Genomic DNA, 22,682 nt, shown 5'->3' with positions numbered 1-22,682 from the left:
TGCCGCCCCCTCCTTGTCCAATTCGGACTTGGGGGGGAGGGGCGCGCGGCTGCCCCTTTGGCCTCCTCTCTACTTCCTCCACTAGGCCCATTAAGGCCCATTAGGTTATCGGGGGGTTCTGGTAACCTCCTGGTACTCCGGTAAAATACCGATTTCACCCGGAACACTTCCGATGTCCAAACATAGGCTTCCAATATATCAATCTTTATGTATCGACCATTCCGAGACTCCTCGTCATGTCCGTGATCACATCCGGGACTCCAAACAACCTTCGGTACATCAAAATGAAAATGTCATCGTAACGTTAAGCGTGCGGACCCTACGGGTTCGAGAACAATGTAGACATGACCGAGACACATCTCCGGTCAATAACCAATAGCGGAACCTGGATGCTCATATTGGCTCCTACATATTCTACGAAGATCTTTATCGGTCAGACCGCATAACAACAAACATTGTTCCCTTTGTCATCGGTATGTTACTTGCCCGAGATTCGATCGTCGGTATCTTAATACCTAGTTCAATCTCGTTACCGGCAAGTCTCTTTACTCATTCTGTAATACATCATCCCGCAACTAACTCATTAGCTGCAATGCTTGCAAGGCTTAAGTGATGTGCATTACCGAGAGGGCCCAGAGATACCTCTCCGACAATCGGAGTGACAAATCCTAATCTCGAAATACGCCAACCCAACAAGTACCTTCGGAGACACCTGTAGAGCACCTTTATAATCACCCAGTTACGTTGTGACATTTGGTAGCACACAAAGTGTTCCTCCGGTAAACGGGAGTTGCATAATCTCATAGTCATAGGAACATGTATAAGTCATGAAGAAAGCAATAGCAACAAACTAAACGATCAAGTGCTATGCTAACGGAATGGGTCAAGTCACTCACATCATTCTCCTAATGATGTGATCCTGTTAATCAAATGACAACTCATGTCTATGGTTAGGAAACATAACCATCTTTGATCAACGAGCTAGTCAAGTAGAGGCATACTAGTGACACTCTGTTTGTCTATGTATTCACACATGTATTATGTTTCCTGTTAATACAATTCTAGCATGAATAATAAACATTTATCATGATACAAGGAAATAAATAATAACTTTATTATTGCCTCTAGGGCATATTTCCTTCAGTCTCCTACTTGTACTAGAGTCAATAATCTAGATTACATAGTAATGATTCTAACACCCATGGAGCCTTGGTGCTGATCATGTTTTGCTCGTGGAAGAGGCTTAGTCAGCAGGTCTGCAACATTCAGATCCGTATGTATCTTGCAAATTTCTACGTCTCCCACTTGGACTAAATCCCGAATGGAATTGAAGTGTCTCTTGATGTGCTTGGTTCTCTTGTGAAATCTGGATTCCTTTGCCAAGGCAATTGCACCAGTATTGTCACAAAAGATTTTCATTGGACCCGATGCACTAGGTATGACACCTAGATCGGATATGAACTCCTTCATCCAGACTCCTTCATTTGCTGCTTCCGAAGCAGCTATGTACTCTGCTTCACATCTGGATCCCGCCATGACGCTTTGTTTAGAACTCCACCAACTAACAGCTCCACCGTTTAATGTAAACACGTATCCGGTTTGCGATTTAGAATCGTCCGGATCAGTGTCAAAGCTTGCATCAACGTAACCATTTACGATGAGCTCTTTGTCACCTCCATATACGAGAAACATATCCTTAGTTCTTTTCAGGTACTTCAGGATGTTCTTGACCGCTGTCCAGTGATCCACTCCTGGATTACTTTGGTACCTCCCTGCTAGACATATAGCAAGGCACACATCAGGTCTGGTACACAGCATTGCATACATGATAGAGCCTATGGCTGAAGCATAGGGAACATCTTTCATTTTCTCTCTATCTTCTGCAGTGGTCGGACATCGAGTCTTACTCAACTTCACACCTTGTAACACAGGCAAGAACCCTTTCTTTGCTTGATCCATTTTGAACTTCTTCAAAACTTTGTCAAGGTATGTGCTTTGTGAAAGTCCAATTAAGCGTCTTGATCTATCTCTATAGATCTTAATGCCCAATATGTAAGCAGCTTCACCGAGGTCTTTCATTGAAAAACTATTATTCAAGTATCCCTTTATGCTATCCAGAAATTCTATATTATTTCCAATCAATAATATGTCATCCACATATAATATCAGAAATGCTACAGAGCTCCCACTCACTTTCTTGTAAATATAGGCTTCTCCAAAAGTCTGTATAAAACCAAATGCTTTGATCACACTATCAAAGCGTTTATTCCAACTCCGAGAGGCTTGCACCAGTCCATAAATGGATCGCTGGAGCTTGCACACTTTGTTAGCTCCCTTTGGATCTACAAAACCTTCTGGTTACATCATATACAACTCTTCTTCCAGAAATCCATTCTGGAATGCAGTTTTGACATCCATCTGCCAAATTTCATAATCATAAAATGCGGCAATTGCTAACATGATTCGGACAGACTTAAGCATCGCTACGGGTGAGAAGGTCTCATCGTAGTCAATCCCTTGAACTTGTTGAAAACCTTTCGCAACAAGTCGAGCTTTGTAGACAGTAACATTACCGTCAGCATCAGTCTTCTTCTTGAAGATCCATTTATTCTCAATTGATTGCCGAACAACAGGAAAGTCAACCAAAGTCCATACTTTGTTCTCATACATGGATCCCATCTCAGATTACATGGCTTCTAGCCATTTTGCGGAATCTGGGCTCACCATCGCTTCTTCATAGTTCGTAGGTTCATCATGATCTTGTAGCATGACTTGCAGAACAGGATTACCGTACCACTCTGGTTGGATCTTACTCTAGTTGATCTACGCGGTTCGGTAGTAACTTGATCTGAAGTTTCATGATCATTATCATTAGCTTCCTCACTAATTGGTGTAGGTGTCGCAGAAACCATTTTCTGTGATGAACCACTTTCCAATAAGGGAGCAGGTACAGTTACCTCATCAAGTTCTACTTTTCTCCCACTCACTTCTTTCAAGAGAAACTCCTTCTCTAGAAAAATTCCGAATTTAGCAACAAAAGTCTTGCCTTCGGATCTGTGATAGAAGGTGTTCCCAACAGTCTCCTTTGGGTATCCTATGAAGACACATTTGTCCGATTTGGGTTCGAGCTTATCAGGTTGAAGCTTTTTCACATAAGCATCGCAGCCCCAAACTTTCAGAAACGACAACTTTGGTTTCTTGCCAAACCACAGTTCATAAGGCGTCGTCTCAACGGATTTTGATGGTGTCCTATTTAACGTGAATGTAGCCGTCTCTAAAGCATAACCCCAAAATGATAGTGGTTAAACAGTAAGAGACATCATAGATCGCACCATATCTAATAAAGTACGATTACGACATTCGGACACACCATTACGTTGTGGTGTTCCGGGTGGCGTGAGTTGCGAAACTATTCCGCATTGTTTCAAATGTAGACCACACTCGTAACTCAAATATTCTCCTCCACGATCAGATCATAGAAACTTTATTTTCTTGTTACGATGATTTTCAACTTCACTCTGAAATTCTTTGAACTTTTCAAATGTTTCAGACTTATGTTTCATTAAGTAGATATACCCATATCTGCTTAAATCATCTATGAAGGTGAGAAAATAACGATATTCGCTATGAGCCTCAACATTCATTGGACCACATACATCTGTATGTATGATTTCCAACAAATCCGTTGCTCTCTCCATAGTACCGGAGAACGACATTTTAGTCATCTTACCCATGAGGCACGGTTCGCAAGTACCAAGTGATTCATAATCAAGTGGTTCCAAAAGTCCATCAGTATGTAGTTTCTTCATGCGCTTTACACCGATATGACCTAAACGGCAGTGCCACAAATAAGTTGCACTATCATTATCAACTCTGCATCTTTTGATTTCAACATTATGAATATGTGTATCACTACTATCGAGATTCATTAAAAATAGACCACTCTTCAAGGGTGCATGACCATAAAAGATATTACTCATATAAATAGAATAACCATTATTCTCTGATTTAAATGAATAACCGTCTTGCATCAAAAAAAGATCCAGATATAATGTTCATGCTCAATGCTGGCACCAAATAACAATTATTTAGGTCTAATACTAATCCTGAAGGTAGATGTAGAGGTAGCGTGCCGACCGCGATCACATCGACTTTGGAACCATTTCACACGCGCATCGTCACCTCGTCCTTAGCCAATCTTCGCTTAATCCGTAGCCCCTGTTTCGAGTTGCAAATGTTAGCAACAGAACCAGTATCAAATACCCAGGTGCTACTGCGAGCATTAGTAAGGTACATATCAATAACATGTATATCACATATACCTTTGTTCACTTTGCCATCCTTCTTATCCGCCAAATACTTGGGGCAGTTCCGCTTCCAGTGACCAGTCTGCTTGCAGTAAAAGCACTCAGTCTCAGGCTTAGGTCCAGACTTGGGTTTCTTCTCCTGAGCAGCAACTTGTTTGCTGTTCTTCTTGAAGTTCCCTTTCTTCTTCCCTTTGCCTTTTTTCTTGAAACTGGTGGTCTTATTGACCATCAACACTCGATTCTCCTTCTTGATTTCTACCTCCGCGGCTTTTAGCATCGCGAAGAGCTCGGGAATAGTCTTATTCATCCCTTGCATATTATAGTTCATCATGAAGCTTTTGTAGCTTGGTGGTAGTGATTGAAGAACTCTGTCAATGACACAATCAATAGGAAGATTAACCCCCAGTTGAGTCAAGTGATTATGATACCCAGACATTTTGAGTATATGTTCACTGACAGAACTATTCTCCTCCATCTTGCAGCTATAGAACTTATTGGAGACTTCATATCTCTCAATCCGGGCATTTGCTTGAAATATTAAATTCAACTCCTGGAACATCTCATATGCTCCATGACGTTCAAAACGTCGTTGAAGACCCAGTTCTAAGCCGTAAAGCATGGCACACTGAACTATCGAGTAGTCATCAGCTTTGCTCTGCCAGACGTTCATAACATCTGCTGTTGCTCCTGCAGCAGGCTTGGCACTTAGCGGTGCTTCCAGGATGTAATTCTTCTGTGCAGAAATGAGGATAATCCTCAAGTTACGGACCCAGTCCGTGTAATTGCTACCATCATCTTTCAACTTTGCTTTCTCAAGGAACGCATTAAAATTCAATGGAACAACATCACGAGCCATCTATCTACAATTAAACATAGACAAGCAAGATACTATCAGGTACTAAGTTCATGATAAATTTAAGTTCAATTAATCATATTACTTAAGAACTCCCACTTAGAAAGATATCCCTCTAATCCTCTAAGTGATCACGTGATCCAAATCAACTAAACCATGTCCGATCATCACGTGAGATGGAGTAGTATCAATGGTGAACATCAATATGTTGATCATATCTACTATATGATTTACGCTCGACCTTTCGGTCTCCGTGTTCCGAGGCCATATCTGTTATATGCTAGGCTCGTCAAGTTTAACCTGAGTATTCCGCGTGTGCAACTGTTTTGCACCCGTTGTATTTGAACGTAGAGCCTATCACACCCGATCATCACGTGGTGTCTCAGCACGAAGAACTTTCGCAACGGTGCATACTCAGGGAGAACACTTATACTTTGATAATTTAGTGAGGGATCATCTTATAATGCTACCGTCAATCAAAGCATGATAAGATGCATAAACGATAAACATCACATGCAATCAATATAAGTGATATGATATGGCCATCATCATCTTGTACTTGTGATCTCCATCTTTGAAGTACCGTCATGATCACCATCGTCACCGGCGCGACACCTTGATCTCCATCGTAGCATCGTTGTCGTCTCGCCAATCTTATGCTTCCACGACTATCGCTACCACTTAGTGATAAAGTAAAGCATTATAGCGCGATTGCATTGCATACAATAAAGCGACAACCATATGGCTCCTGCTAGTTGCCGATAACTCGGTTACAAAACATGATCATCTCATACAATAAAATTTAGCATCATGTCTTGACCATATCACATCACAACATGCCTTGCAAAAACAAGTTAGACGTCCTCTACTTTGTTGTTGCAAGTTTTACATGGCTGCTACGGGCTTAGCAAGAAACGTTCTTACCTACGCATCAAAACCACAACGATAGTTTGTCAAGTTGGTGTTGTTTTAACCTTCGCAAGGATCGGGCGTAGCCACACTTGGTTCAACTAAAGTTGGAGAAACTGACACCCGCCAGCCACCTGTGTGCAAAGCACGTCGGTAGAACCAGTCTCGCGTAAGCGTACGCGTAATGTCAGTCCGGGCCGCTTCATCCAACAGTACCACCGAACCAAAGTATGACATGCTGGTAAGCAGTATGACTTATATCGCTCACAACTCACTTGTGTTCTACTCGTGCACAACATCAACGCATAAAACCTAGGCTCGGATGCCACTGTTGGGGAACGTAGTAATTTCAAAAAAAATTCCTAGGCACACGCAAGATCATGGTGATGCATAGCAACGAGAGAGGATAGTGTTGTCTACGTACCCTCGTAGACCGAAAGCGGAAGCGTTAGCACAACGCGGTTGATGTAGTCGTACGTCTTCACGGCCCGACCGATCAAGCACCGAAACTACGGCACCTCCGAGTTCTAGCACACGTTCAACTCAATGACGATCCCCGGACTCCGGTCCAGCAGAATGTCGGGGAAGAGTTCCGTAAGCACGACGGCGTGGTGACGATCTTGATGTTCTACCGTCGCAGGGCTTCGCCTTAGCACCGCTACAATATTATCGAGGATTATGGTGGATGGGGGCACCGCACACGGCTAAGAGATCAATGATCAATTGTTGTCTCTATGGGGTGCCCCCTGCCACCGTATATAAAGGAGCAAGAGGGAGAAGGTGCGGCCAGGCAAGGGGCGTGCCAGGAGGAGTCCTACTCCCACCGGGAGTAGGACTCCCCCCTTTTCCATGTTGGACTAGGACTTGGGGGGAAGGAGAGAAAGAGGGGAAAGGAAAGGGGGGGCGCCGCCCCCCCTCCTTGTCCAATTCGGAGTTGGGGGGGAGGGGCGCGCGGCTGCCCCTTTGGCCTCCTCTCTACTTCCTCTACTAGGCCCATTAAGGCCCATTAGGTTACCGGGGGGTTTCGGTAACCTCCCGGTACTCCGGTAAAATGCCGATTTCACCCGGAACACTTCTGATGTCCAAACATAGGCTTCCAATATATCAATCTTTATGTCTCGACCATTTCGAGACTCCTCGTCATGTCCGTGATCACATCCGGGACTCCGAACAACCTTCGGTACATCAAAACATATAAACTCAAAATTAAACTGTCATCGTAACGTTAAGTGTGCGGACCCTACGGGTTCGAGAACAATGTAGACATGACCGAGACACGTCTCCAGTCAATAACCGATAGCGGAACCTGGATTCTCATATTGGCTCCTACATATTCTACGAAGATCTTTATCGGTCAGGCCGCATAACAACATACGTTGTTCCCTTTGTCATCGGTATGTTACTTGCCCGAGATTCGATCATCGGTATCTTAATACCTAGTTCAATCTCGTTACCGGCAAGTCTCTTTACTCGTTCTGTAATACATCATCCCACAACTAACTCATTAGCTGCAATGCTTGCAAGGCTTAAGTGATGTGCATTACCGAGAGGGCCCAGAGATACCTCTCCGACAATCGGAGTGACAAATCCTAATCTCGAAATACGCCAACCCAACAAGTACCTTCGGAGACACCTGTAGAGCACCTTTATAATCACCCAGTTACGTTGTGACGTTTGGTAGCACACAAAGTGTTCCTCCGGTAAACGGGAGTTGCATAATCTCATAGTCATAGGAACATGTATAAGTCATGAAGAAAGCAATAGCAACAAACTAAACGATCAAGTGCTATGCTAACGGAATGGGTCAAGTCAATCACATCATTCTCCTAATGATGTGATCCTGTTAATCAAATGACAACTCATGTCTATGGTTAGGAAACATAACCATCTTTGATCAACGAGCTAGTCAAGTAGAGGCATACTAGTGACACTCTGTTTGTCTATGTATTCACACATGTATTATGTTTCCGGTTAATACAATTCTAGCATGAATAATAAACATTTATCATGATACAAGGAAATAAATAATAACTTTATTATTGCCTCTAGGGCATATTTCCTTCACAAGGGCTATCGAGAACGAGGTTAACTCTCTCCTTGTTGAACCCCCCTTTGATCCACTTGAGACATGACTACTACCTCAAACGGAGATGCTTTGTGTGCTTAGGTACCAAGGAAGAAACCAAGGAGAAGTTATGGTGCAAGATGAACATCAAGAGCATGAAGAGAATCTGCCCAGCCCAGAAGTACCGGTACAACCGCCCTTGTACCGCCCAACTACCGCCCGGGCGGTAAAACCGCTCAACCACCGCCCAACCACCGGCCAAGCTTCTATGATCGAGCGATGCAAGGCCGGTACAGCACCGGTTTATCCCCGTAACAGCCACCAGACCGGTACAACCGCCCCAAGCACCGGTACAACCGTTGAGCACATCCAAAAGCACCTCCAGGAACTAGTACCTGAGCGCCCAGTGGTACAACCGCCCCATGACCGGTACTACCGCCCTACCTGTGCGCAGTGAAAGGGGTTTCACCCCATGTATCCCCCAGCTTACCCCTTGGACTATATATACTTGTCCCTTAGCTCCGTACTAGGGTTAGCGTTGTGTTAGCTCATATGTGAGATAGAGCTTCGCTCATCCATCTGGATCTACTCCACCGCGAGGGACCGACACCTCTTTGGAGAAGATCCTCTTTGGATTCAAGACCCCTTTCAGGGAAGATCCCCTCGTTGATTCAAGGCCTCCTCAAGGAGAAGAACTGGTTACCTTATGTATCGTCCTTTGTTGGATTCGGATCATGTATCTCTTTTTGGTTCGAGAATCTAGCATATGTGTGAGCATTCTGGTTGTTTTGAGTGATTCTCTCGTGTCTCCTCTCATGTCTCCCCTCGTGATTTCCCCTCGTGTTCTTCATGTTCTCCGCGGGATTTGCTCCAATCGTGAAAGGTCGGGCAACTAGGGTTCTACCCTACACCACATGGGTTAGTACATAAAGTGTAATGGGCAATGCTTACCATGCCATGGGATCACTTGATCCCTCTCAGTACATCTTCTACGCTTTATGTGTTGATCAACTTGATTCACTTTTTGACTTAGTCTTGATGAACCTTGAGTCATGTCTTCTATATGATCACTCTTTGGATAATTCCTTGAATAGCACCTTGATCAACACATAAACTCCTTGAAACCAACAAATGGACTTCGAGAAAAGCCTATGGACAAACCCTTCAAATATAACTCAAGGCAACCATTAGTCCATAGAGATAGTTATCAATTACCAAAACCAAACATGGGGGTACCATGCTTTTTCAGCCCCCAACCTGACCATCCTCCTTAGCTCTTGTTATAAGAATAGCCAACATATCCGCTACAATATGAAATAAGATTGGTGACATGGGATCACCTTGCCTCAGTCCCTTCCGGGTTTGGAAATAATGATTGATGTCATCGTTCACCTTAACCCAACACTCCTGCCTTGAATGTAGGAAGCCATTTGTTTCCTTTATTCAGCCGCAAAATCTTTCATGCGAAGGGCTTGTTGAAGAAAATGCCACTTGACTTTGTCATATGCCTTTTCAGAGTCCACCTTAAATGAAACTCCATCAAGTTTCTTAGTGTGGAGCTCATGGATCGTCTCATGGAGGACAACCACTCTCTTAAGAATATTGCGACCAGGCATAAAGACAGTATATGTTGGGCGCACGACCGTATGAGAAATATCAGACAATCTATTAGTGCCCATCCTTGTAAAGATTTTAAAACTAACGTTCAACAGGTAGATGGGTCTAAATTGCTCAATCCGAGCAACATCCACAATCTTGGGTAAAAGCATGATAATTTAGAACTATCTTGACGCCCCTCAAATAGATTTAGGACTTGTGGTGTACTTTACTCTTTTAAAATACTATGAAGAAAAAAATTATATATGCACAGAAATGTCATGTACATGTGTGTAAATTTTGACAGTGAATACGTTAGATTGCGGGCTACAGAAGAATCAAAGAAATTTGTAGCTTTCAGCACATTAACTATTCAGTCTCAAAATCAACAAATTTTTTCTTCTGTGCAGCTCGCAAATTCATAGTATTTCATCATGAAATTTTAACACACGTACAATACATCCTTCCTTATGTACACACGTATGTATTTTTTTAGATTTTTTAAACTGAAAAGTTTGATTTTGATTTTTCTTAAAATAACGTCTCAGGCCATCTCCACCGCAAGACTCTATCTTGTCCGCCGGACGCAGTTTGAATAAAAGCGGACACATGCAACGATCCAGCGGCAGACCCCATTTTACTTTTTCGTCCGTTTCGTGTCCGTTTCACCCCATCTCTGGTCCAAAGTAGATCTGGATTTAAGGCAAAAACGGACAAAAAAACGAACGTCTCCGCGTCCTCTTCGTCCGCTGTGTTCGAGCGTGCCCCATATGTCACCCGAAACTGCTCCATGCACGATCCTCGTGCCCGACGTATGCACGACACAAAATCCAGCGGCTGATGCTCTTTCCATCATACGTATGTCCGGCCTGATTTCATTCATCGTGCATGAATCGTCTATTTATGTCGTCTATTTATGTCTATCTATGTCACCCTCTCTCCCTTGGCCCACCGTGTCCACCTACCCATCAACGCATGCAGCCACATGCCTGTCTACCGGAGTGGCGCGGCGTCGGCCGGAGCGGGACGCGGCGCGGCGCAGGCGGCGGCCGAAGCGGGGTGCGGGAGCGAAGCAGGCGGCGGGCGAGCTCGGCGCGGACGCCGGAGAGCGCACGGGCGCAAGCTCGGCGCTGGCGAATCTGGCAGGCGCGGGGCCGAGCTCTGGCGGGACGAGGGCGTGCTGGCGGGGCGCGGGTGGCCGAGCGGCGTCACCTCATGGCGGGGCGGGGCGCGCACTACAACACGTATGGCATTAGGAGGCATTTTTTTGCCAGCGTTTTTGCTAAACGCCTCAAAATCATGCCATTGAAGGCACTTTCTAAAAATGCCTCCGAAGCTCACAGCCTTCAAGGGCAATTTGGAAAATTGCCTGCAAAACAGGGGGAAAGCAAGGCGTTCTCAAAAGTGCCGCGGAGTTTAGCCGGCGTTTTGGCGTAAAATGCCTCGAATGCTTTGTCTACATTACCTATAGATGTTCACTTTTTTAAGGAAACAACCCTCCCACCTGCTGCCTTCCAAAGTGTGTGAAAATAAAAAACACATAACATCGCGGCCGGCGCGTCGCTGCTCACCATCGCCGTTGCTCCTCCGTGGGCGCCTCGTCGTCGCCGCCGGAGCCTCCTCCGCCACCGGTGCTCCACACCGGATCCTCCGCAGCCGTCGCGGCAGCCGCGTCCGCGACGACCTGCACCGCCATCTCCACGCTGTGCCTCTTCTTCTCTCATCCCCAATCTCGGGGTGGGATTGCAGTGGGCGCGGTGAAGGAGAGGGGAGATCGAGGCTCGGAGAGGAGGAGGGGCAAGGTGGTCCAGGAAATGAACGAATCAGCGGCGATCCTCCCCACGCCAGACACGAATATTGCTGGTTGCAGTTGATCCGACGCCCTGGTGCACAGAAGGTGTTCGAGGTAATGTCTCTTAAATTTTGTACTTCTTTTTCTTCCAGTTTTTGTTTGTGCTAGAAGTCCTGTAGGAAGAATCATTATGCTATGACATCTAGAATCAACTTGTACTGTGTTGGATGTTCTTTTTGTAATTATACATGGAGTGTGTCAACTTGTCCTGTTGAAATTTGAGCTTTGTTCGTTGTGGCCTTGCGTGCATGGTGGCCTTCTGTTCATGTTAGAAAAGTGCACACAAGGAGTAAGCTATGTAGATATACTGATAATCAAACTGCAGGCGCATTTGCCATTTCTATATGGAACATCCCTACATGTTATCTAGTAAGCTATGTAGATATACTTCTATTCTTGCTGCATCAGGTTTCAGTTAACCTGTTTTCTTGCTACACTTGAGGTCTTCTATATAGAACATCCCTGACATACATGATCTTTTCTTAAATCAGTAAACTAATAACATGACAACACTGAACTGATTATCTACAGAGTTCTATGCAGTTTAGTTACCATTGGAGTAGCACTGAACTGATTAAGTCTCGTATATTAGTACTATATAGATTCTTAACCTGTGGAATTTTTGCTAGTAGTAAATTGATATTGTTTCTAGGAATTTCTCTTTGCTTCTGCTCACTTTCAAATATTTATTATGGAATAACTGAGGTGAATTTTAACCATTTGCTAAGCAGCGGTAGCAACATATTTGATGAGCCATTTATCCTCGCAACTCAAGCTACCCAAGTCTATTATGTACAAGATTCTATAGAGAAGGATTGGTACGTTGTGGTTCATCCACCTGCAAGAGACTTCTTTGATATGGACGCTAGAATTGATGGGCATGATGATGTCCACCTGCAAGAGACTTCTTTGATATGGATCAGGTGAGAGCTATTGATTGTTTTTGAACTAAATGTCGAATGGATAGTAGTCATCATTGGTGTTTTTATCTTAGTTTTTATCTTGTTTTTTCTAACCGAGTTTTGAATTGTACACGCCAGGAAAAAATGATGACTTTGAGATCAAGATCTGATGCATTTAATCAGTCCCATGTGTCTGACCATGAACGGAGATTGAATGGGCTGAATTATAGAGTCAGAGAAGTTAATCCACCACAAATGGAATGCATCAATGTTATCAAGCAAAAACAGAAGCTTCAAACAGGGATAAATTAAAACGCTTCACTATGGTAAGCTCTTAAACTACAGGAAGTCAGGTGACCAAGCATCAGGCTCGTTGCATTACCTCAGAATGTGCTGTGAGGAATACGTTGAAGAGATAGAAGATATGTGAGACAACAAGGTCATAGGTGAGTTGCACTAACATGAAATAATATGTACTGGTGCTACTTAACTCCAAACTCTGTTTTCTGTGGATATATAATTTCCTAACCTGAACATAGTAATCAGTTCATCTAATATCCTCTTCTCTGCAATCCTTGACAATAATCTGGAGTTGTTGTGACAATAGGTTTTGACAAGAGGTGTACATGTGTATTGGTGATCAAAGATGCTCATTTAAGTTGTGATAATAGGCATAGGTTTTGGTCATTTCTGAATTTGTGAAGATATGTTTCATTGCTGTACAGTATTCAACAACAGTAGGTAGTGCACCTGTGTAAAGTTTGTACAGTTGTTGCACCTTGAATTGATGGCTCCATGTTTCAGTTCTTAAAAATAGTGCTCGGTGTCTTAGTGTCATGTGGAATCTGGACATTCTAATGGCCAGCGGTGCTTCTCCGAAATGACAACTCTTGTCATATGGTTCACGCGCAAGCTGGATCAGATGGAATAACAGGCATAGGTTGCAGTTTATCCTTTTTTTGCTAGTACCAACTTGATCATCTATTCAGTGATTCAGTCCAAGGAGGCAATGACCAATGGTCCAGATTTAAAGCAATACCTATCACCCCTTAATGATCTTTATCATTTACCTATTTTACATTTTACAGTGATGTTTTTTTACCTACTCGTGCATGCTGTTGATGTTTGAATGATAGATTAAGTTTAATGGCACAAACAAAAATATGTTTAAGTTTTATTATTTACATTATTTTACATGCCTGCCTCCTTAACCCTGTTACAGTGCTAAGAACAGTCTTTGCTCTTGTAGATGTCATCCGAAAGTCGAAGTTGATGGTGACACACGGCTGATTGGTTTGTGTACTTCGAATTGATTGCATCAAGTTGGAACACTCTTTACAACATTGTTTCAACAGTAGGCAGTTTACCTGTGTGTTACATTGTTGTCGCAACAGTAGGTAGTCTACCTGTGTGTTACATTGTTGGTCCTGTGTTGGTGATTGATACTTTAATGTCGTTTTCGAATTTGTGAAGATGTTCTGATGCTTTACGTTATTCGCTTGCACAATGATACTTCTAGCCAATGCAAGCCTCTCAATCTTGTTCTACTGTTGTATATATGTGTTTGTACAGTGGTTGCAAATTAGTGAGCTTGCTGCAACAGTGTTTTTAATTATAATCTTACATGTCTGTAAAGTTTGTGGCGTTCTTATGTGCCTCAGAAACATTTTGAAGGCAAGTCGAAAGACGCCACAAAAAGGTTTTAGAGGCGATCTTAAGAAATGCCACAAAAATGTTTTGAAGGCAGTATGACTTATGCCAGACAATAAAATTAGAGGCAATATGAGAAATGCTACAAATAGTCTTTGGAGGCATTCCTAAAGATGCCTCAAATTGAGTTTGCTGGCGTTTTGAAAAATGCCTCTGTGTTTCTTTTGAGGCATTCTGGAAAAATGCCTCACATTGAGGTTGCTGGCATTTTAAAAATGCCCCTGTGCAGGCCTTTTGAGGCGTTCTGGAAAAGTGCCTTCAAAGACATTTCCCTTCGTGACCATCTCTAGCATATTTTAAAAATGCCTTCTATTCTCTAGGCTGGCATTATATGGGCCTTCTGAGGCATTTTAAAGTGCCTCCTATTGACGTCCGTGGTGTAGTGGCGCGGGCCTTCCTCTCTCCCCCATCGACGAGAGCTCGCGGTGGCTGTCGGGAGCGAGCGGGAGCGGCAGAGCGAGAACGCGGCCGGCACGGACGAGCGCACGGCCGGGCGACAGCCAGCGCTGTGGGGCACGACGGGGCGCGGCTGCGGGCGCTACGGGGCCGGAGCAGAGTCGATGCCTCCTCCTCTCCCGCGGGCGTGGCCGCAGGGCGCAGGCAGCAGGGCGGCGTGGCAAGGCGGGGCCGGCGAGCACGGTGCGCCGTGGGTTGCTGGTGCTGCAGGGCACGATGGGGCGCGGCTGCGGGCGCTGCGGAGCCGGAGCAGAGCCGCTGCGTCCTCTCCCGCGGGCGTGGCCGCAGGGCGCAGGCAGCAGGGCGGCGTGGCAAGGCGGGGCCGGCGAGCACGGTGCGCCGTGGGCTGCTGGTGCTGCGGGACGCGACGGCGCACAGGCACATCAACAGAAGACGCGTCGGTGCACGGGCGACATGCTGCAGATGTGCGAGCTGCGTCGAGTGCGGCGACCGGCCGCAACTGCTGATGGCGCCGGCTTGCTAGCTAGCTAGCCAGCCCGTGCGCGTGCGCGTGCTTGCTAGCTAGCTAGCGAGCCGCCGCGGGTGCATGCTAGCTTGGGCTTGCAGGGCGAGAGCGGCCGGCGCGCGAGCGTGCAGATGAGCGCTACCGGCGCACGGGCATGCAGACGGGCGATGCCGGCGTGCGAGCACGGGCGAGGCATGGTGGGGTCTAGGTCGGACAGTTTGCGATGGATTGTTCTCGTTGCATGCACAAGTTGACGAACGACCCAAACCGAACGCGTATGTCCGTTTTTCTATCTAAATGGACAAAATTCGGATAAAGACGGACGTCCGTTTGGGGTCACGCTCACGTTTTTTGCCCATCTTTTGTGGGTGGAGGGAGGGATGCGGATCGAGCTCTCCGCCTATACCGGTCAAGTTCCAACTGCCGCCCGCCGGCACCCCCCAAATTTCGCCAGTCTTTCATCAGCGCCTGCCCCCTGGCGGGCTCCTCGTCCTCCTCCTTCCCTGCGCGCCCACCTTTGTCGTTGGTCAAGAAATTCGTCAATGGAAAACATCGAGATGGCCAACCAACGACGAATTCCCGGAGACTCTTTCGCCCGCGCGCTTGCGCGGACGGGTTCTTCTTCTTCTTCTTCCCTCCGCCGCATCGTCTGATGTCAACCGCTACAAGAAGAGGGAAACGGGCCTGGAAAGATCGTGGGGTCGCAGGTTGGTTACACACCCCTTCTCCGCATTTTGCGTAGTGGCATGACTACTTGTGGATGGTGGTTGATTCGCCTTCTTGTTTTCTCACAGCCGTGCCGAGGGGAGGGGAGGAGGTGATCAGGCAAATCGGTGCTTCTTTTCCGAGGAGCTAGCTTTGCTACAGGTTTGATCTTATCCCGGGATCTGATGTGCATGCGCGCTCCTCTCGTGAACTTGTGGTGACTAATTTCGCACCATGAAGGCCAAAGCCTCGGTGGCTGGGGGCGGCGAATAGTCGAGCGCCTTGTGCGCACTGTGTTTGTGCCACCAATGGAAGCCACCATGCCCTGATTGCACTAGGCAGGGTTGCGAATAACGCGAAGGGGTTGCTGTTCCTCCTTTATTCTTGCAACTTCCACTTGATACTGAACCTGCAACAATTTTGCAACATAACTGCACGGCATTCCCCTTGTCTGCCGTGGCGCAGTGTCACGCATATCTTTACTGCAGCCCATGTTATCACTTACACTGTTTAAGCAAAAGAAATGTGATGTCTGGTGAATTGTTGATTATGGCATCGCCATATTTAGTTAGTTTGTTTACTTATTAGTGGTATATAGTTTAATCGAGGACCTCTATTTCCGTTCGTACCTTCGGTTGTGTGCTGATAATGACGGATTGTTCTAGTTTTGCCTCGTCCTATTTTATTATGTTTGTGTTGAACATCCAGGCATCCAGCAATTGGCATTATAGGTTCATTACCTTAACCTTACAATCACGTGATTGTTCTAGGACACGATATCTCTCTTGAACATCTACAGCACAAAGGGCGCATGTTCTGTGAGTAAGAGTAACAAAAATGAATCAGTTTAGATTTTCATCACCTAACAAGATTCTTACTCAAACTGTGTATTTTCCCAAATAGTCAAATTTCATAACTTAGCTGATGCTAAAGAACCCTTGTTCCTGGGCTGCTAGTCTACAATATAGAAACAGGTGCAAGTATTGCCTTAACCATCTCTTCGATGCTCAAGGTTCTTGAATGTGGTGATTGAAAGTTTATTGTTTCTTTGACAAATAGACACGCTTGTTATAATTTATTTAGTGGTTTCTTAAATCTATTCGGTGGATGGATTGACAGATCAAAACTCGGGAAGCGATGCCATCTCCATCAGCACCTATTCGTGTGGCAGTTCCACCACCCTATGTAACATCGCATGGAGCTAAAATTGCAAGGCTACATATGTATGACTGGATTGTGCTGGTTATTCTACTTGTGGTGGATGTAGTACTAAATAAAATAGAACCATTCCATCGATTTGTTGGATCGGACATGCTAACGGATCTCCGATATCCCATGAAAGACAACACGGTGCCATTTTGGACGGTGCCGGTATATATTTTGAACTCTTAGTTCTACCCTGTTTATTTTCATGAACCTCCTAAGTACATTGTCTTGAATTATCGTGATTGTGCAGATATATGGTATCATTGGACCTATGATTATCATGACCAGTATATACATCAAGAGGAGGAATGTCTATGATTTGCATCATGCCATACTAGGTTCATTCATATTCTTCTGTGCAAGTTTGTGATATCTTATTCTTATGCAATTAATCTGAAATCTAGCTTGTCCTACCAGGTCTCCTCTTTTCAGTGGCTATAACTGCAGTTTTAACTGATGCGATTAAGGATGGTGTTGGTCGGCCACGTCCAGATTTCTTTTGGCGCTGTTTTCCTGACGGAGTACCTGTAATGTGCTCACCTTCGGTTGATCTTTCAATGATTGTTTGAGTGGAGCCCTTCGCACGATTTCATCTGACCTTTCTGTGCAACTTATGGCTTTGCTTGATGTTCAGGCCTATGACAATTTTACTACGGGCGTCCTGTGTCATGGTAAAGCGAGTGATATCAAAGAAGGTCACAAGAGTTTCCCAAGTGGTCATACTTCTTGTAAGTGAAAGCATGTTCGTCAGTTCCCTTTTACCTCAGCAATGCAAAAACTATGATTGCTGATACTCTAAACTGCAAGAGCTTTTACATGCTACCTGTTCTTGAGGTGAACGACTCACAAATTTTCTGTTTCTCAGTGTCTTTTGCTGGCCTCGGGTTTCTGTCATGGTATCTAGCTGGTAAAATCAAAGTTTTTGATCAAAGAGGCCATGTTGCAAAACTCTGCATTATTTTTCTCCCTCTGCTTGGTGCAGCCTTAGTGGCTGTTTCTCGAGTAGACGACTACCGGCATCATTGGCAAGATGTGTGCACTGGTGGAGTTCTGGGTAGGTCTGACATGGTTATCTATTAAAGATTACGTTGCGAAACAAATAAAGATAGAAGTTAAAAGTGTTGTACACGTAATTCTTGATAATCTAATGTGTTAACTAAAATTCTGCAGGACTGGTGGTTGCTTCTTTGTGCTACCTGCAATTTTTTCCTCTGCCGTCTGACGAAAATGGTATGCTTCATACTTCTTTTAGGGTAACTCACAAGACCCCACAGAGTTAGGGAATAGTTCTTAGAAACCACTGGTGTCGATTGGAAAGTGCTTTGCAATGTGAAAATTGGCATCAATATCTAGCCTTCAAGCATTATAACCACACTCATTTGTACAAAATCATCAGAGCAAAGGTTTTCATTGTGTGTTCTGTAATATACTTGGGTTGTTATGCGGCACTGATGATACAGTAGCATGTATGAAAACAGATAACGTGGAGGTTTTGTGTCCAATTTCCAGTTCCGTCGTATAATTTGGTAACTCTTCGACAATATCCCTTGAAGTGCTCAGACTAATCTTCATCTTTTGTTACCACAATTGACAATGGGTGCCCTTCACACCAAACAATTTTTACTAATCTAGTGCCATGCACATAGCGATAGTATGGCTAACCAAGCTTTTCAACCTCATTTTTCGGGCAAACAAGATGCCAGAAGAATGGAGACGGAGTATATTAGTACCAATCTTCAAGAACAAGGGGGATGTCCAGAGTTGTACTAATTACCGTGGAATTAAGCTGATGAGCCATACAATGAAGCTATGGGAGAGAGTCATTGAGCACCGCTTAAGAAGAATGACAAGCGTGACCAAAAATCAGTTTGGTTTCATGCCTGGGAGGTCGACCATGGAAGCCATTTTCTTGGTACGACAACTTATGGAGAGATATAGGGAGCATAAGAAGGACTTGCATATGGTGTTCATTGACTTGGAGAAGGCCTATGATAAGATACCGCGGAATGTCATGTGGTGGGCCTTGGAGAAACACAAAGTCCCAGCAAAGTACATTACCCTCATCAAGGACATGTACAATAATGTTGTGACAAGTGTTCGAACAAGTGATGTCGACACCGATGACTTCCCGATTAAGATAGGACTGCATCAGGGGTCAGCTTTGAGCCCTTATCTTTTTGCATTGGTGATGGATGAGGTCACAAGGGGTATACAAGGAGATATCCCATGGTGTATGCTCTTTGCGGATGATGTGGTGCTAGTTGACGATAGTCGGACGGGGGTAAATAGGAAGTTAGAGTTATGGAGACAAACCTTGGAATCGAAAGGGTTTAGGCTTAGTAGAACTAAAACCGAGTACATGATGTGCGGTTTCAGTACTACTAGCTGTGAGGAGGAGGTTAACCTTGATGGCCAGGTGGTACCTCGGAAGGACACCTTTCGGTATTTGGGTTCAATGTTGCAGGAGGATGGGGGTATTGATGAAGATGTGAACCATCGAATCAAAGCCGGATGGATGAAGTGGCGCCAAGCTTCTGGCATTCTCTATGACAAGAGAGTGCCACAAAAGCTAAAAGGCAAGTTCCACAGGACGGCGGTTCGACCCGCAATGTTGTATGGCGCGGAGTGTTGGCCGACTAAAAGGCGACATGTTCAACAGTTAGGTGTGGCGGAGATGCGTATGTTGAGATGGATGTGTGGCCACACGAGGAAGGATCGAGTCCGGAATGATGATATACGAGATAGAGTTGGGGTAGCACCAATTGAGGAGAAGCTTGTCCAACATCGTTTGAGATGGTTTGGGCATATTCAGCGCAGGCCTCCAGAAGCTCCAGTGCATAGCGGACGGCTAAAGCGTGCGGAGAATGTCAAGAGAGGGCGGGGTCGACCGATTTTGACATGGGAGGAGTCCGTTAAGAGAGACCTGAAGGATTGGAGTATCGACAAAGAGCTAGCTATGGACAGGGGTGCGTGGAAGCTTGCTATCCATGTGCCAGAGCCATGAGTTGGTTGCGAGATCTTATGGGTTTCACCTCTAGCCTACCCCAACTTGTTTGGGACTAAAGGCTTTGTTGTTGTTGTTGTTGTTGTTGTAGTGCCATGCACATGGTGAGAAATGCTTATATTTGATGCATTTTTATTGTGGTTTAATATGTTATAAACTACTAGGTTGATGTTGCAGGGCTATCTCATATCCTACTGTAATCTGCTCTGTTCGCAAGCTTAAGATCGTTATCTTCTTTCATCTTTGTCAAGATTATTGATACATTGTTCATTGACAGGTCTATGGCCTCACGCAGACATCCAGCACATTCATAATCCGGAAGGGGGACACACAAGTGCAACCCACAGCAATGGATCACCAAAACTCGGTGCAGAACGGTTTGTTTGAAGGTTCTGATGGACTAGAGACGAGGGCTAGATTCCATGAGGTTGGTCGTAGACAGCAATAACGGATTACTAACATGAATAGGATGGTTGCTAAATATCGGATGTGTTTTCAATAGAACCTGAAAACCTGAGGTACTATGTAGACCTTTCAGGTCCGACTTAATATATTCCTCATATATTAGGCTATCAAGATAATTCTCAGGATGATTGTTCAGATATTGCTTTTAACATGGGGTAGAATATTGATAGTATAATGTTAAGTTCCTGATGATCTGTGACCCCTGTTATTTGTGACTGCACCTTTTATCCTGGAGGTTGTAGCAAGTAGGTAGAGGATTTTGAACATCATTGTAGTCTTACCCTTGAAGTTAAACAGGATAAATCCTCAACAAAGCCCAGCTTTGCATGCTAGCCAGCTACAGTTTTGCCCTTAGCAGATTATGGTAGGTATACAGTTTTTCTTTTCTGGTTAACTGTCACTATATCCATCTGACTGATCCCGAATAGGCTTTCAGATCCCAAAACGTTTTTGGAGCGAGCTGAAATATAGCCCCTCCATCCCAAAAGATTCAACCAAACCCACGAGCGTCAAAATGTCTCCAGGTTCCATGATTCCTAGTGGGAACGAGTATTCACGCCCTAGCACCTGCCCTCTAGCCGCCCGGCACCATGCTCCGACCACCGTGCTACTGAGAATCGAGTCTGAAGCCTCCACCGTGACCCCCACAACGGCGCCCTAGGAGGGGCTATGGTCAAGCGCCACCGGCTTGTAGCATGCTTGTGCTCACGGGACAGGATTTCTGACAGGCAAGTGCTTTTGAATATAAAGTACAAATTAAGTTATGTTTTCATATCCGTGTTTCTCGTGACTAGGACTTTCAAATAAGATCCATTTTAAATACGTTTCGATGAATTTTAAAAATAAATGTTAAGTTTTAACTCTTGAAACTTAGTACGCACCAACGATAAAATCATAATTTTTTTGCCTACGCTCGCCAAAAAAATATCTTAAAATTTATCTATGAAACTTGTAAAACAGAGCGAGAAAATCACAAGTTCCAGATAAAAAAGCATAAGTTTCAACGATGGAAACTTAAAACTTATTGTGCCCTCGCACGGGATCGAACGACTTCACGAATCGTGAGGCAATCGAGCAGTCGGATAGGGCTTGGCAGGTGCGTGCCCCTGCAAATTTCCCTTCTGCCCACCGTCCTAAAAGATACTATCAACATAAAGAAACTCATAGAGGAGCAAGACTCAATTCAACAACAACAAAAAGAAAAGAATAGATGGGCATCATAAGATCCAAGTCCATTAACAAAGCTCATGATACAAAGGTCAAAAGTTCTCACGCAGCTGCCTCCTCCCTCAAGAAAAGCTTAGGGTTCCTCTGCCTCCCGTCAGCGCCGCCGCCAGTCCACCTCGTCTCCGGTGGCCTTAGGGCCATGGCGGGGTGGTGGATCCCGGCCCTTGCCAGCGGGAGGGCTATGTTTCTAGATGTTCCTTTGAGTTTTTTAGGGTTTGTGTCCTGCTCAGGAAGACGAGAAGGCAGCGGCTTCCTGAAGATGGAATAAGGTTCTGCCCGCCTAGCCCCCATCCCGGTGATGTGTCTAGCATCGTCGGTGGGCGTGTGGAGGTGTGTCTCCGGCAGATCTGTCCTTGATAAATTTGCTCGGATCTGGTCGTAGTTCTGTGGCCGCATATCTCTCTGGACAACCCATGGGATATGCCTTTGGTTTTTTTTTGAAGTGGGGGCGGGAGAGGGGGGTTAACCATCTCCACGATAAATATCCAAGGAAGCAATGACCTGAGATAAATGTTAGCAACCATCATTACTTCTACTAACCACATTATCATCACACCAAAATACCATTTAGAGATAAATACACTTTCAACTTGTAACAATGACCAAATCAGAGCTTCTCGACAATGAAACAAGAAAATAGCTTGATGTCCTGCAATTGCACATAATTTAGTTGTAGTTGTTTTCAACATAAGAGTGTCGATCCCACAAAGGGCCAAGGAACTGGTCTTTTGCCCCTTATATAGATTTATCTGAGTGTGTTTGCAAGTTATATTCGATCCCAAGAAAAAGCGGTGTGAAGAAGGAAATATTGCAAGAGTATGTGTGCAAGAGCAAGAATTAAAGTGCAGAATAATAGTAATTAAGAACAAGATAGTAATGGGAATGATGAAAACTGAAGGAAATATGCCCTAGAGACAATAATAATGTTATTATTTTATTTCCTTATATCATGATAAATG

General features: G+C 44.7%; 1 long non-coding RNA gene and 1 pseudogene across 1 annotated transcript; both read left to right on the top strand.

The window, feature by feature from the left end:
- Window positions 1-11,222: 11,222 nt before the first annotated feature.
- On the top strand, window positions 11,223-14,096 carry LOC119268754. Its single transcript, XR_005133285.1, has 4 exons — window positions 11,223-11,636; window positions 12,314-12,505; window positions 12,623-12,930; window positions 13,734-14,096. It is a non-coding gene; the product is annotated as an uncharacterized LOC119268754 (long non-coding RNA).
- Window positions 14,097-15,431: 1,335 nt separating this feature from the next.
- LOC119271696 lies at window positions 15,432-20,685 on the top strand (annotated as a pseudogene).
- The last annotated feature ends 1,997 nt before the right edge of the window (window positions 20,686-22,682 follow it).

Source organism: Triticum dicoccoides, chromosome 3A (assembly GCF_002162155.2).
Source record: "Triticum dicoccoides isolate Atlit2015 ecotype Zavitan chromosome 3A, WEW_v2.0, whole genome shotgun sequence".
Lineage (NCBI taxonomy): Eukaryota > Viridiplantae > Streptophyta > Magnoliopsida > Poales > Poaceae > Triticum > Triticum dicoccoides.
Note: the sequence above shows the minus strand (reverse complement) of the source record. Positions and strands in the feature narration are given on the sequence as shown.